Source organism: Crinia signifera, chromosome 12 (assembly GCF_055691185.1).
Source record: "Crinia signifera chromosome 12, ASM5569118v1, whole genome shotgun sequence".
Lineage (NCBI taxonomy): Eukaryota > Metazoa > Chordata > Amphibia > Anura > Myobatrachidae > Crinia > Crinia signifera.
In genome coordinates this window covers 77523274-77538125 of record NC_139228.1, presented here as the reverse complement: position 1 = coordinate 77538125, position 14852 = coordinate 77523274, and positions in this window count along the sequence as shown.

Genomic DNA, 14852 nt, shown 5'->3' with positions numbered 1-14852 from the left:
GGATTCTCGTTGACCTCTATTACTCTCATTTACCATTTGATACCATAAGTAGATGGTGAACAGTAGAAGGGGGGTACAGCGATGCCCACCTCTTTACTAAAACATTCTAATATTTGTTGCTCTATCCCCAATCTCTCTGCAATGCAATTTGGCAACAGAGGGGTGGAGGCTATATGTGATAAAAAGCAGAAGCACATCTGAGCTACTGTTCAAAAGACCCAGGTGCACTCTCATCTAACCGCTAGAATTACTGCCATACATCACTGGCACGCCTGAATTCCATTCCGAACTCAGAAGCTAAGCAGTGATAGGCCGGGTCAGTACATGTGTGGGAGACCAACAGGAAATACCCGGTGCTGTAAGATACCAGACAGTAGAAACAACTCAGTCTGGTCAACGGAGCACCCTATACTGTCCCTCACAGTCTCTTATTGGCGATTGTACATATACATGTCTATATATACAGTATATATATTTCTTTGGACTACACCGCATTATAATCCAGACAGGGGTTGCAGTGTCAGGTGTTTTTTTCCTGACAATACACATATTGTGAGTCTATTCTTGTTATTTCGCACTTGAATTTAATATAGTGACCAGGACGTTATTATTACGTCATTGTATATTTTTTCTCTTGTACTTACTGATATTTTAGATATCCAATAAAAGTTAAGTTTTAATAATAACCAACTTTTCATTTGATAAGCATGCCCCAAAAACTCTTTTTGGTTCTTCCTTGTTGTCACTCTTGTGACACAACCCCTTTCATATTGCATGCTGAACTTTATATGGAAGCACCACCCACCAGACACGGTGAACCATTCTGAATATATGGTAAATACATTGGTATAACAATTTTAGAGTACTTATTGAATTATTACCTAATTTTCTTCGGCCAGTGCCAACCCCCACCTATATTGTATAGATATAATTGTGTTCGTTTGGGGGGGTGTATAATTATGTGTGCTGGGGGTGGCATATAATTATGTGCACTGGGGGGGGGGGGTGTATAATTGTGTGCTGGGAGGGGGCAATGGGGCAGATGTATTAAACCTGGAGAAGAGATACTGTAAACTGGAGATAAACTGGAGATAAAGTGAAAAGAGATAAAGCACCAGCCAATGAACTGTGTTTGAAACTGAAAGTTGGGAATTGATTGGCTGGTGCGTTATCTTCTTTTAATTTATCACCACTTTATCTCCAGTTTATCTATTCTCCAGGCTTAATACATCTGCCCCATTGTGTATAATTATGTGCACTGGTGGGAGGGTGTACTGCATGTATAATTTTATGTGTTGGGGGATGGCGTATAATTATGTGCACTAGGAGGGGAGATGGCGTATAATGATATGCACTGGGAAGTGAGGTTATGGTGTATAATTATGTGCCCTGGGAGGGCAGGTGGGGGGGTATGGCATAATAATGTGTGCTGGCAAGGATATTTATGTGCGCTGGAATGGGGGTGGCATATTAATGTGCGCTGGGTGGGGGAATGGCATATTAATGTGTGCTGGGGAGTGGTGCAGGGAGGCAATGGTCGTGTGTGCAGAATGCAGGATAGTAGCTATAATGTAGTAGAGGGGGTACATTATAGCTGCAATAGTGGGTTGTATGTGGAGATAAGGGTGCAGGATAGCAGCCCCTCGTGGGTAGGATGAGAGTGACCATATCTGTATTTGTAGGAGGGCACAAAATTTATAGTCTGCAGGAGGGCGCCAGACACCCTAAAACCACCCTGGCGGTGGCATCACTCACAGTAAGTGTCGCAGCCTGTCCCCCTGACATTGATAAATAGTATTAATATACATACTGTGTATTATACAGCAGCAAGACTGTGTACTGTATACAGCATATTGATACTATTGTTGTAATATATTGATACTATTGTTGTAATATATGTATATATTTTGGTAATTAATATGTTTTTGATAGAAGAATATAGATAGATAGATAGATATATCTTCTAGATATAATACATATATTTATAGTGTGCCTTCTAGGAACTAGGGCTGGCAGGGCGCGCTACATGGGAGCAGCGTAAGGGGGGTGGACCGGGCCTGCCGACATCACTGTTTTGGGTGGTCCCAGGCTGCCAAAGTCACAAAAGGGGCATGCCTGGGCCACGTCATGGTGAAAAGGGGTGGGCCCGCCGGCATCACTGAACGGGGCGGGCCCGGCCACCCCAAAGGCTCTACACTGCCGGGGAAGCACTGGGCATCGCTATCTACAAAGGCACCGGGCATCCCCACTCACACCAGAAGGGTCGGAGGCGGGCTGTTTTAGTGGGGCGCTGCCAGAGGAGAAGGGCGCATTTTGTCCTAAAACAGCCTAGCGGGAACACTATATTTATATTCTATGTGTGGGTATATAGAGATAGATATGTGGGGTGCCCGGTTCTCAACTCTGCCACCACTGGACACCTGGTAGGTTTTCACAGCAAATCGTGCTTCACTGTCCCTGCGTCCCCGCTGCACTGTCCCGTCCCCACCATCACTGTCCCTGCGTGCTCATTGTCACTGTCCCGTCCCCACCATCACTGTCCCTCTTGCTTTTGATTAGAAAATATCCTGCTCCATGACTAGACCGCGCCTCTCAACAGACCCCGCCCCTCATCAGACCCCGCCCCCATTAGGGCTGCTTCCAGATTTTTCCCGGGCTGGTTTTCCAACCCAATCCGACCCCTGGCAGGACATTCTGAACATACACAACAGGAAAGATTGCTACAAGATTGTTTAGTACAGGGCCAACATTTTCCCGTTCCTAATGTGTTTTTGCCCATCTATTCTGTACCAAGGATCTATGTTTCGTTTGCTCCAAGCTTAGCCATAGATTGGGGCAAAGGGTTATATCTGACAGCAATAAGGTCTTAACTGTCATTTCTCAAACACAGGGCATGATGTATTAAAGAAAAAATACATTTTCCATATGTACTAAGCCCTGAAGGCCCCCGTCCGCCACTGTCCGCCCCCAGCCCTCCCTCCCAGCTCCGAACATTGTAAATCACCGGGCCCCTTGCATTTGGGATGTGCACGTGCTTAGACCCTGATCACTAGGACAGGGGCCACATTTGTTTCTCTACATGTGATCCAGAAACAGCCCCTGAGTGTGTCCAATTGGACATAAGTTATTATACTTTGTGTATGTTTCAGTACTGACAGTTCTGCTGTGTGCATTATACTCAGTGTGACTGTGACCCAGTAATTATACATCCTCACACCTGACACCCTTAGTTATTAGGGAGTGTCTGTAATCTAGAAGAATTATATATATCCTGACTAGAGGCTAAGAGGTGCTACATGAGCGGAGTTGCACTTTCCTATTGTTTGTTATACTTTGTACAGCAGCCTGGTGAGGGAATCTCCTAGCACCAAACAATGGGGGAAATTTACTAAGAAATATGAATACAGGCGATGCCGGGTACAGATTCATACGTCCGGCATCGGCCGTATTTTACCATTCATACATTTACTAATCTGCCCTATTATGGATTCATATTTCCACCATGGCGTAGTCGGCCGTATTTTTGTCCGTTCGTTTTCGTATACAAATATAAATGCTGCTATCCTCGTTCACAAGGAGACCGCGCAGCCCCAACAATGACATTTAACCCCTTAGAGAGCTGCAATAAAGTTTCCCTTTACTGGATTTCAAGAATAAAGTTACCCTTTATCTTTGCCTCTCAAGAAGTTCTCACCCCCATTGCTCGCACGGCTGTGAATGGCAGCTGGATTTCTGGAGGTCCAAACATCTGGGATGTAGCCGTGCTCAAATCCTATTGTCTCTTGTAATCCCAGACAGACTCTATGAGAATTAGATAAAGGCTCTGAAATGGTCCTACAGTATAATCACTCCAGGACTCCAGGAATTTATTTAGGGTAAAGATAGTTCTTAATTCATTTATTTACAGTGTCATATAGCGCAGCGGATTCCGTTGCAGCGTCTTATATAGCGCAGGGGATTCCATTACAGTCACTTATATAGCGCAGCAGATTCCGTTACAGCGTCTTATATAGCGCAGGGGATTCCATTACAGCGTCTTATATAGCGCAGGGGATTCCATTACAGTGTCTTATATAGCACAGCAGATTCTGTTACAGTGTCTTATATAGCGCAGCAGATTCTGTTACAGTGTCTTATATAGCGCAGCAGATTCCGTTACAGCGTCTTATATAGCACAGCAGATTCCGTTACAGTGTCTTATATAGCGCAGCAGATTCCATTACAGTCACTTATATAGCGCAGCAGATTCAGTTACAGTGTCTTATATAGCGCAGCAGATTCCGTTACAGTGTCTTATATAGCACAGCAGATTCCGTTACAGTGTCTTATATAGCGCAGCAGATTCCGTTACAGCGTCTTATATAGCGCAGCAGATTACGTTACAGCGTCTTATATAGCGCAGCAGATTCCGTTACAGTGTCTTATATAGCGCAGCAGATTCCGTTACAGTGTCTTATATAGCGCAGCAGATTCCGTTACAGTGTCTTATATAGCGCAGCAGATTCCATTACAGTCACTTATATAGCGCAGCAGATTCAGTTACAGTTTCTTATATAGCGCAGCAGATTCCGTTACAGTGTCTTATATTGCGCAGCAGATCCCGTTACAGTGTCTTATATAGTGCAGCAGATTCCATTACAGTCACTAATATAGCGCAGCAGATCCCGTTACAGCGTCTTATATAGCGCAGCAGATTCCGTTACAGCGTCTTATATAGCGCAGCAGATTCCGTTACAGCGTCTTATATAGCGCAGCAGATTCCGTTACAGCGTCTTATATAGCGCAGCAGATTCCGTTACAGTGTCCTATATAGCGCAGCAGATTCAGTTACAGTGTCTTATATAGCGCAGCAGATTCCGTTACAGTGTCTTATATAGCGCAGAAGATTCCGTTACAGTGTCTTATATAGTGCAGCAGATCCCGTTACAGTGTCTTATATAGCACAGCAGATTCCGTTACAGTGTCTTATATAGCGCAGCAGATTCTATTACAGTGTCCCATATAGCGCAGCAGATTCAGTTACAGTGTCTTATATAGCGCAGCAGATTATGTTACAGTGTCTTATATAGCGCAGAAGATTCCGTTACAGCGTCTTAAATAGCGCAGCAGATCTCGTTACAGTGTCTTATATAGCGCAGCAGATTCCGTTACAGCGTCTTATATAGCGCAGCAGATTCCGTTACAGTGTCTTATATAGCGCAGCAGATTCCGTTACAGCGTCTTATATAGTGCAGCAGATTCCGCTACAGTGTCTTATATGGTGCAGCAGATTCCGTTACAGTGTCTTATATAGCGCAGCAGATTCCGTTACAGCATCTTATATAGTGCAGCAGATTCTGTTACAGTGTCTTATGTAGCGCAGCATATTCTATTACAGTGTCTTATATAGAGCAGCAGATTCCGTTACAGTGTCTTATATAGCGCAGCAGATTCCGTTACAGTGTCTTATATAGCGCAGCAGATTCTGTTACAGTGTCTTATATAGCGCAACAGATTCCTTTATAGGTTCTTATATAGCGCAGCAGATTCCGTTACAGCGTCTTATATAGTGCAGCAGATTCCGTTACAGCGTCTTATATAGCGCAGCAGATTCCGTTACAGTTTCTTATATAGCGCAGCAGATTCCGTTACAGTTTCTTATATAGCGCAGCAGATTCCTATGCACTTTACAATTGTAGACAGTGATAAAACAAACTGGGTAACAACAGACAGACATAGAGGTTGGAAGTCCCTGCTGCAGGCTTACAATCTATAAGGATAAATGAGGAAAACACAAGGACAGGCACCAGTAATAACATAGCAATCAATCCCACCCGATGAGAGTCCTGTAATAGTGAATGGGAGCTGGTGATCCCTGCAGAAGAGACATACAGATCTTGCGCAGAGTGGAGTGGTCGATTTGGGAGATTTTTTTAGAAACAAAGCAGAAGTATTTTATATTGAATACAGTATAATACAGGCAACCAATGTAGAGACTGGCAGATCGGATCAGCAGACGATAAGCATCTTGCTAGGAAGATCAGCCTAATAGCAGCATTTAAAATGGATTGCAGTGGCGCGAGTCTGTTCTTGGGAAGACCAGTTAGAGGACTATTGCAATCGTCAAAGCGGGATATAATGAGTGCATAGATTTAGTAGTGGCTTATGTAAGATAGGGTCCTATTTTAGATATTTATTTATGGTACTTGTTTCCTAGCACGGCGCCCATCGGGTCCCATCGCATACCTTAACTTAAGGTATGCGATGGGACCCGACGGAACCGATTTCGGGCTTTTTTTGAGGTTTATTGACAAATGTAAAATCGGGTCCATTGCATGCCATTATAATGGCATGCGATGCGACCGACGCGACCAACCCGATTTTACATTGTAAGCATTGTATGTAATGTTAAATTCCTATATAAAATCGGGGCCATTGTATTATAATGTCAGACAATGCAATGGACCCGATTTTACTTAGGAACCAATGTTAAATGGCCCCCCATACCCAATTTTTGATTGTTTACCCACCCTGATGGGTAATTTCTATGTCAAATGCCCCGAGCGCAGCGAGCCCGCGAGAGGCGGCGATACGCGTCCTCCGACCTTTTCATACCCCCACTATCAACGTCGTCATGGAGTTGACTCCCGAAGTGCGGCGAGCGCAGCGAGCCCTGCGAGGGGACGCGTAATACGTCTGAAGTAATGCCCTCTCCACGCTTCGGGCTCGCCACGCTATATAAAATCAACTCCACGCTGATGTGGGTAGTGGGGGTATGAAAAGGTTGGAGAACGCGTACCGCCGCCCCTCTCGGGCTCGCTGCGCTCGCCACGCTTCCGGTTCACGTTGATCGTGGCGTGGCGTTAACAATGGGGGGGGCATACAATGAAAAATGGGGTCTGGGGGGCATTTAACATTGGGGCCAATGTAAAATCGGGTCTCAGGGACCATTTAACATTGGTTCCAATGTAAAAAATCGGGTTGGTCGGGTCAATCGCATTGCATGGAGTAGTCTGGGGTTGCTCCAAGGTAGGTAGCTCTTAGTTCAGATATATCATTATCATGTGGCTCCTTGCTGGTTAATTGTAGACCCAATTTAGGGTAATGGTGGTGTGGGTTGCGGTGCCCCTGGTCTGGTTGGGCTGCGTGGCTTTAGTGCGGCATCCCCTTACATTCTATTAACACTTTTCCCTTACTAACACTATCTTTCTCTTATTTTAATTGCATTCCATTTTTTATTTTATCTATCTCTCTTTATATATAGCTTCGGCTTCCAATCACTAATTATTAACACTATAGTATCTCACTGGCATGCCGCACTGGGCTTCCTAGCTTATGATAGTTTTTGGGGTGCCACACCCTGCACCTAGATATAGGGCTAGGGACCCCCAATAGACAGAGAAGCCTTGACGCGGCTTGGGGGCATGTCATACACCTGCGCAGGTATATGTAACCAATATCTCTGAATTCTATTATCATGTAGTGTTCAAGATTGGTTACTAATACTATTCAGTGTGCTAGGGGAACCAATGTCTTGTTACTAATTTACCCCTCCCTTGCATGCACCTGAATAGTATTACTGAACTAATTTGAGCATCTTCCACTATCTATCAGTAATAGCATAGCAGTCCCACCAAGTTACAAGTCCAGAAGGGGCACTATATAATACATAAGTGCCTCAGAGGGTTATGTGTGTGGTATATAAATATGATAGGCTTGCCTGAAGAGGTGAGTTTTCAGGGAACGCTTGAAAGTTTGGAGGCTAGTGGAGAGTCTTATTGTGTGTGGAAGGGCATTTCATAGGATGGGAGCAGCCCGATGAAAGTCCTGTAATAGTGAATGGGAGCTAGTGATCTGTGCGGAAGAGAGACGCAAATCTTGTGCAGAGCGGAGTGGTCCAGATGGGAGATATTTTGTGATAAGTAAAGAGATATAAGCTGGTGCAGTATGGTTAATAGCTTTATATGCAAGTAGAAGTGTTTTATATTGAATACGGTAAGATACAGTCAACCAATGAAGGGACTGGCAGAGCGGATCAGCAGACAATGAGTGTCTTGCAAGGAAGATCAGCCTAACAGCAGCATTTAAAATGGATTGCAGTGGTGAGAGTCTGTTCTTGGGAAGACCAGTTAGGAGACTATTGCAATATTCAATGCGGAATATAATGAGTGCATGGATAAGAGATTTGGTTGTGTCTTGTGTGAGATAGGGTTGTATTTTGGATGTTTTTTAGATGCATTTAACACGATTTGGAGACAGATTGAATGTGGGGAAGAAAGCACAGTTCAGAGTCGAGAATGACCCCTAAGCAACGAGCTTGTGGGGTAAGGTGGATTGTCAACAGCGATGGAGATGTCAGGATGGTAACTGTTCTTAGTTGGCGGGAATATAAGTAATTCCTTTTTGGAAATATTACGTTTGAGTTGGCGAGAAGACATCCAAGATGAGATGGCAGAGAGACATTAAGAGACTCGACCCAAAACCACTGGTGACAACTCTGGGGTTGATAGATTTGAGTATCATCTGCATATAAGTGATACTGAAATCCGAAAGAGCTGATTTGTTTGCCAAGAGAGGAAGTATAGATTGAGAAAAGCAGAGAACCTAAGACTGAGCCTTGCAGAACTCCGACTGACAGAGGTAGTGAAGAGGAAGTAGAGTCAGAGAAGCAAACACTGAAAGAGCGTTCAAATAGGTAAGATGTGAACCAGGAAAGGGCTGTATCCTTAAGACCTAGGGAGGAAAGTGTTAGTAAGAGAAGAGTGTGATCCACAGTGTCAAAGCAGAAAGATCTAGAAGAATAAGTAGTGAGTAATGGCCTTTAGACTCAGCAGTTACCAGATCATTCACCACTTTAGTCAGTGCTGTCTCAGTGAAGTGTTGAGAGCGAAAGCCTGACTGAAGCGGGTCTAATAGGGTGTGAAAGTTAAGAAAGTTTGTGAGGCGAGAGTAGACAAGTCTCTCCAGTATCTTGGAGAGGGATGGAAGCTGAGAGATAGGACGATAGTTAGAGAGAGAGTTAAGGTCAGAATTGTGTTTTTTTTCAGAATGGGAGTAATCACTGCATGTTTGAGCAGAGAAGGAAAAGTACCAATACCAAGAGAGAGATTGCAGATTTTAGTTAAGGTTGGGATAAACACAGGAGATAGAGTTTTAATGACTTGTGCAGGTATAGGATCAAGAGGAGAGGTAGTGGAGTATTACTCTAATAAGTATTTTAGCTTGGAGACAATCTGGTGGTCAGTTTGAAGAAGCGCATATAGCGAAACACGTGTCATTATAGCGCTAGATAGCAGACTGTTAGAATGTAGATGCAGGAAATGTATTGTCCGGATGTCTAATATTTAAATCACATTTTTCACCTATCATATTCACTTACAGTATGCACAATATATATTAAATATACACATTCAAAGATATACCATCCATCCTCGTGTATACCAGTAAACATCCATATACACAGATAAGAAAGGTAATTATACAGAACACGGGGCCCCACACTCAACATGTATAAAGGTATAATATAGGGCAGTAAAACACAAGAGGATACATATCTGCGTAACCACTTAAAGGAAACCGATATTATGCTCATAGACTGTACATATATAAAAGTACACCTGCAGTCAGAGAAAACACAAAAGTTTATTTACATGATGATATTATTTAGCATATTCGGCAATACACATTCCAGGGCTATTCAACAAGCAGACATACTTCTGGGTCCAGACTACAAAGACCCAGGATTGGCCGCAGCCGCACATGTGACCCAACACGTGATCCGATGCTTGGACCACATGATCGACAGGGTGACATCACAGTTCGTGTGCAGCCGCAAGACACATAATACAGAGTGGCAATGTACACCGTACCAATACCCATATGATTGGAACAATTACCCCATGTGATCGGAGCAGATCCAGCCATTGGCTGGACACTCAAATAAGTATTATAGCTTAGAGACAATCTAGTGGTCAGCTTGAAGAAGCGCATATAGCGAAACACGTGTCCTGTCATTGTAGCGTTAGATAGCAGACTGTTAGAATGTAGGTGCAGGAAATGTATTGTCCATATGTCTATTATTTAAACCAGGATACTTATCTTCGCTTAGCAGGCTCATACATCAAATTAATTCACCTCCTGACAGAGGGCAATATCAGTAAGAACCATCTGAATACGGTTACTAATTACCTGTAAAATCCAGGTTCAAATCAGTTTTGACACTGCTATAAAAAATATAACCAGCAGGTTTCACCGGTAATCCAGGGTTCATTCATCGCATATACTCTAATAGTTACTTTCTCTTTCAGTCGATCTGGGCATACAGCCAAATTGAGAAATACTGTAGTTACTATTGAGTCAAATTTATTGTTTCCAATTTAGCCACAAGAGTTCTATGTGGAGATTATTTTCCTTGTTACACAATAAACAGCCAATTCAGGCAACAAATAAAATTGTAACTTGGAAATTCTTAATCAATCACAAATAAAATTGAGTTTATTCAATATTGGTCTTAGTACCCTGGTGGGAATTTTCTTTCCCAGTACAACAAGCACCACTTCTTTCAGCTACTTCTACCTACATTTTAAATCTAAATCACACAATTTCTTCCCTTTTGTTCACTACGTGTGTGTATGTCAATGTAATTCTAACCCCTCATTTCCCTACTTTTTTGTGGGTGTCTCCATATCCAAGTCATGTTTAATAAAGATAGAAGGAGCTCCCACAACTTTTAAAAAATAATCAAACTCGCTAAGGTTTGGTGGCATGAGAAGAGATGAGAGATTGAAAGTATGGTTGTTTGGCAGTGTCCAAAGCATTGCAGTAAGAGGTAGTCTTATACAGTATATGAGGAAATCACTCAGATTACGAGATTTACACCATTGGAGTTCTACTTTACGTGACTGATTTATAGTTGTCTTGTTATTTTTGAGTGCCACGGCTGGCATCTAAGCCTGCGTGGGGTGTAGTTGGTGGCTCACACTTGAAGAAGTAATAAGTAAACATTATAAAACATAAATTGAATATGTTCTATTAAAATATGCATAACTGTGAAACATTATAAAAAAATACACATGAAAGTGTGGGAAAATTTACAAATGTGATATTTAGGACTTTTGGTTGGTCACCTGCGCACTGAATCTCAATTTGTTTGGTTAGCAGCCGCACTTACAGATGACTGTCTCTGGTTCATACAATTTTTGGGTGGTTTGTGCTGCGGTCTACCTTTAATTGATTTGCATAATGATGTGGAAGCTACACAGTACAAATCTCATGCACTTTCTAATTTATTTAAAAATCCTTAATAGTAATTAACATTAATTGCGTGTATATACAGAACAAAACATTTAAAATGAAAACTAAATTATAAATGACAAAACCTGAAGATAGGAATAAAAATGTGTAGCAATAATGTCCTGTTGATATTGGTACTGATATACCAGTGCCGGTTTAACGGCTGAGTGAAAGTTCCTTAGTTCTCAGTCAATAGCTGAAGCGGCGTCCCGATTTTATAGTTACCAAACACCAAATTTGAGACAGAAACTGGATCAACATCTGAGACATGGCAGCAAAAAGGGCATTATCAACCAACAGGAACTAAAGTTCATTCAGTGATACCCGTGTTCTACTATCTACCCAAAATACACAAAAACCCAATAAACGCACCAGGACGACCCATCATATCGGTGATAAATTCACTGTCTTCAAATCTCTCTCAATACCTGGACACTCTCTTACAACCTTATGTACAAAATCAGAAATCTTACACACGAGACACATCCTTGGACATCTACAAGACATTGATTGGGAAGAAGACCTATGGTTAGTAACATCAGATGTAACCTCATTGGAGAGAACACCCCTGTAACACAGGTTCATTGACCAGACGTACTTTGGAAACAGCTACAGTGAACTGCATGGCAGCGGCAAGCAGTGTGTGCACACACTGTACAATGACCAGAGGGAGATCGCCAAGCAGGAAGTCCTGACAAGAGGTGAGTACAGAGAAGGGGAAGTGGTAAAGTGAACTACAGGACCTGTAAGGTGGTGAACAGTCACCGTGACGGGTAATTACAAAGCAGTGATCTCAGTAACCGCCGATAGACAAGGAGCAGCGTCTGGCTAGTCTCTGCCTGCACGGTTGGCTGTGTGATACACGCAGCTCTCCGTAGCAGACAGACGGTGCACGCAGCCCCAAGAGTCCAGGACCCAAAAGTGCACTAAGTAACTACAAGTACCTAATCGGGAAAACTGAAAAGTAAAGAGGTACCTGAAGTTTTGTTCCCAAAGTAAGACACTATAAAATGTGATATTTAAATCCAAAAAATTGTGGGAAGTCTAGTGCTGCAATCCCAATATCCAAAGAATATATTATAGAACAGTGGTATTAATAACCCAAATCCCATGATAACTGAGTAGTCAGTCATTCACTTTGCATTTACACTATGGCCCTTATTCTGATCGGTGTGGCCGGATCCGAATATGCGGCCAGGACCGTGCGTTCGAAACCCCGCCTTCCATACGGATCGCCAACTCCCGAAGCTGGCCGAACGGACCGCACGTGTATTTTTCATGGAATACGCCTCCTCCATCTCAGGGAACCTCCCACATAATTCGAGACCACACGAACATTTTCCCGTGCAAAAGCAGGGATCTGGGCGGGCAGCTGACATCCGGCAATGTCATATGTCCGCCCCCTACACGTGCGTCACGGCCGCATTACCATACGTACGCCCAGCGTTTGCATGGGAACGCGCATGAAACGCGGGGCGTATGCATATGGTAATGAGCCCAAATAGCCCTTCACGCCCCTCTCCACCCCCTGTTCGGAGTGTTCACATTTCATGCAGGATTTGGCCGTACGCCCCGCTCGCACATGCGCAGAGACGCCTCTGCACATGCGCAGACACAAAAGATCGGCGGTACGAATGCACGCGGATATTACCGCACCAACCAGAATAAGAGCCTATGTGCTTCCATTGGAACTCGCTTTCTTATGTTACCACAAAAGTTGCTTACTGGCCCAGATCTCTCCTCCACCAGTTACCCCAGAAGGCTGAACCCCAGACAGCTCACTGAGACTCCTCCTTCAGTGAGCGTGGCTCTGCCTCCACACAACCCCCCTACAGCTTACCCAACGGCCTGTAACATTTCCCCTTTACATACCTCCCAACAGTCCTGAAAACCGCGGGAATGTCCCGGTTTTCGGGGACATTCCCGCGTCCCTCCTGCGCCCGGCAGTGTCCCACAGCGAGGGGGGGCTGTTGGGTGTTCCCCCTTTCGGCTGCTGAGCAGCAGGGAATAAACACTGTGCGCACAGCTTCTATTCCCGCAGCCAGGGGGCTGGGGGCATGGCTAGAGGCTCACAGAGCCTCTGAGTCATGCCCACATAGCGTAACAATGGGGGCGTGGCCTCATGGGAGAGCCACACATATAGACCACACCCCTAAATTAGGCCACATCCCCAAAATTTTAGGCGCGCCTGCGGCATGCAACACTCTGTCCCTCCTCCGTCCCCAAGAAAGTTGGAAGGTATGCCTTTATGTGGGGTGTTTATTTACTACAGTTCTCCTCCGTGAGGGGTACATAAATCTTATATATTATCAATATTAGCATAAACCTATTTATCTACAGTGTGTCCCTATAACCTATAATGTAATGTCCCAGACAGTATACAATATCCTTCAGCACCACCCCGGAAGGGGCACAAGTAGGCTTAATGGGGTGTCACATACTTAATACGTATTATGAGACATACTGTGGCTGCGTGCTGGTCTACAGTCAGGCATGGCTTGGGTCTGGTCTCATATATCCTGGTACAAATATCATAGAGTAAAGCAATAAGCTCTCTTTAATAATCATTGACCCCTTCAATGCTCCAACTTTCATTAGGTTTCCTTAGAGTCACGTAATATCGAGCATGATGTCATAAATCATATCACACACAGGTGTACCATTTGTCTGCTTTATTAATTGCACATTCTACTGTCCTAACTCTTACTGGTCCTCAGAAATACAGTGTAATCACAGTCATAAATATACAGGGATATAATAAATAACTGTCTTCATATTGCATACAATGGTTTTCATTTATGGTTCTCCGATGACATTTGTGAGAATGACGGAGATTTGCTGCACCACATATACAATGGTTATTATACTGTTCCTGTGATGTTCGTTGTACAGTGTGATATTGCTGCGGTGTGTGATATGCCTCACTTATACTGTAAGGAAACAGAAATAAACAGACGTTAGTAAATGATTTGTTACACATATGTACATACTTTAATAGCGTCCTTGTTGCATTGTTTATTTTAATAAAGTGTTGGGTTATGGGGCCTACACACATAGCGACGTGTGCCAGCGATCTGAGTGATCTGAGTAACCCTCTGAGGCACTTATGTATTATATAGCTTCCCTTCTGGACTTGTAACTTGTTGGGACTGCTATGCTATTACTGGTGCCTGTCCTTGTGTTTCCCTCCTATATCCCTATAGATTGTAAGCTTGCAGCAGGGCCCTCCTACCTCCATGTCTGTCTGTTGTTACCCAGTTTGTTTTATCACTGTTTACTATTGTAAAGCGCAACGGAATCTGCTGCGCTATATAAGAAACTGCAAATAAATAAATAATAAATAAATAGATGGCTCAGCACACAGCGATGCACCAGCGATGCGATAGCGATGCGTTTTTTCCGTATATGAGGTCAGCAGCAGGGTCCCTGCGGAAGATGGGAACTAGCAGCAGTATTATTACCGCTACTAGTTACCATCAGCTGCAGGGACCCTGCTGCTGACAGCATATCCGCTGCTGGGACTCCACTGCCGTGGCCCGTGGGTGCTCCTCACTTTCCGTCAGTGCTCGGGCCCCGGAGCA